Here is a 3,059-nt window from a genome sequence, read left to right on the forward strand (position 1 = left end):
GAGTACAAGTATTAAAAGAATGGCTAAAACAGGGAAAGCCTACTTTCTGAGCCCAAAACCATTATTGCCAAGGTACTAGATGGGCAGCAGGAATTTGTTCCTTTTCATAGTGTAGCCACAGGCAAGAGGTTCTCTCCTGAGCATTCAGACAAGACATATTCTAAAAGGTCATACTATTGAGGACATCTCCTAAAGGAATAGGTAAGAAACAAAGACTGAGGATAAAGAAAAATTACCAAGCCACATTGAAGCTCTTAGATTTACTTTGTAATCCCTGTACAGGGCCATCAAAAATATTGTGGGATACTTAAGTGTGAAAATCAAGAAAGAATTCCTGAGATGTTTTCCAGTGCAACTTTAGTTCAAGTAGCACAGGGACAGGATGCATAGGCAGAAAGAGCTGCACTTTTGCTGCATGAAGTTGGTGGTTATATGCTAGAGCTCAGTGGAGGAGGGGACATGCAGAGAGTACTAGATCATAAATGCTTTCTTCAAGTTTCTACTCATAAAACTATTTTCACAAGATTTCTCTGGTACTTATTATTCCATTCAATATTAACTGTTGTGTGAGATATATAGATTGTCATAGAACCTTTAAGAAGGAGGCAATCAGTACATATTCTCTCTTTATTGGAACTATACAGGCTATAGGACAGCCTTGTGGGCTAAAGGGGAACATTTTTCTGCTTCTAACTCTCATCACTAATGGCATTATGATGACAGAAACTGGTGACAGGAAGTAGCAGATTTAGAAAACCATATGTCAGAGGATAGGATATAAACCCCATGAAAATATAAAGATCTTTCACCTTACTGGATTTTCTGAGTTACCGTGACCTGAGTATGTTTAAAATAGCCCCTAAGGTGTGTAAAAATCATTGTCATAATTCTCACTTTTCATTTTGTACAAGATCAAAGCTTAGTACATGTCCTTACCACTCCTCCTCTTCCTCTCTCTCCTCTGTAAACTTGCCTCCTCTTCCTTTCCTTCCCTTTTTGTTTTGGAGTCATTGTATATCATATTTGTTGGTAGTGCTCTCATGCATTTATTGACATTTCAAATTAAGTTTAGACTAAGCATATTATCTGTAGTTGCTCAAAGATGGACAACAAGAGAAGGTTATACAGTTGGTCTAGTCTGGAGAATAAAGGAAGATTATCTGATTCAAGTTGGAAAGAAAGTTCACCAACTACTTGGCATGTAGAACTTCATATATTGGATATGGTGCTCAATGGGTTTATGACATATTGGAATATCTTATAAAACTCGAGACAGTCCTGAAGATTATTGTACCTTGTAATTTCAGAGCGAAAACATAGGATTCTATTCTACTTTGGCAAATAACTGTTTATTAGAGACTAAAAACCTGAAATAGGCACTTCTAATGGCCATGTGGTCAGAGATGTGTATCATAAACGGTGTGGGTGTTGATCCACCAACTGAATAAATCATGCTTATAAACACTCTATCATCAGGGGACATGGTTACACAATACTGAACTCAAGTCAATCCTGGAAACAATCAATAACATGAGAAAGTATTCTGCTATAATGCTAACTTCGTCCTAACCCACACCTGAACCATAGGATGTTCACTTTGGCAAGTTGGCCCATTTGTAGATGTTTCTTCACGTGTTGCAAGCTGCTTATATTTGTGAAAGCAGTATAGTGACTCTCAGGATTATCTCCAAAAGACAGCTGGGAGAGCTTCAACTGCACAGATTTGAGTGATACATGTAATGGTCATCTCTGCCTGCAAGGAGATATGACATGAGATAAAATTCTACCTTATTAGCCTGATGGGCTGACCAGATGGCCAGAGGATTGGAAAGAAAATGCTTGAAGAATTAATGAGAGGAGTTACAAGGAGAAAACCTTTGTTAGAGTATGGTGTATTTGTTTTTCCTGTGAATGATTACTGAAGTGTTCACCTATAGACATGGCTGTCAATAATAAGATAAAGAAGTGATCCATGACGAGGACCAGTTAGCCTCTTTCAATGGACTTATGATCAAAATGGTTGTGATATTAGAGATGGAAGTTTTATATAAGTTCAGAAACACAACCTTTATCTTAGCAAGGCTGATCTGATTGATATTTTTGCTTAGCAACCCATCTGCCAGAAACAAAAAAAATGGAGTCCCTAATATAACATTGTAGGCTTTTATAGAACAGCTAGTTACGCAGTGGGCACATTGATTATATTGGGCATTTTCTACCACGGAGAAAGCAGTTCCACTAGTATAGGTACTTACTTTTTAAGTAGATTTGCTGTCCATGATTGGTCTGGTTCTGTTAACATTTACTGTCACCAGCATTTATTAGCTCTATTAATTGCTATTGGATGGACAGTACTACTCATTTTTTATTGGAAAAGATGAGACAATGGACTTATCCCAGGAATGTTTGACCCAGTCTTACAAACTTCATCATGTAGAAGTAGCTGATATTTTAGAAAAGCGGTATGGCCTCTTGAAAACACAGTGACAAGATCAGTAATTTCTCCCATAATTATGAGTCTTAGAACATGTAATAGAGATGAAAGTGACAGTTTTTACTATTATATCTGACCTGCAAGTCATGCAAAAATTGAGGGTGGTGGTTGGTGTGTCATTGTACTGACTAGTAGTCAGTCCTGATTTTTCAAGGGGGTAAAACCATTGCCTCACAATGGGACAAGAGAAGTATGACTGGAATCTAGGGATCAGCAGCTGGAGAACTGTCATATCCAATAAAAAAGTTAGGTGCACAGTTGTTAAGAATCTGCCTTCAGCTCAGGTCACTGTCCCAGGGTCCTGGGATCAAGCCCCACATCGGGCTCCTTGCTCACCGGGGAGTCTGCTTCTCCCTTTTCCACTCCCCCTGCTTCTGTTCCCTCTCTTGCTGTGTCTCTCTCTGTCAAATAAATAAATAAAATATTTTAAAAAGTTAATAAATAAAAGCTTCAACAAAATAATGTAGGTAGGGCTACCAAGGCTCCCTTTCAGGAATGAATGTTTATCTCACCAAGTAAAGAACTCCAACCAGTTTATATCTGAGGAAAGGAGAAAGATGTCATT

Source organism: Neovison vison, chromosome 11 (assembly GCF_020171115.1).
Source record: "Neovison vison isolate M4711 chromosome 11, ASM_NN_V1, whole genome shotgun sequence".
Taxonomy (NCBI): Eukaryota; Metazoa; Chordata; class Mammalia; order Carnivora; family Mustelidae; genus Neogale; species Neogale vison.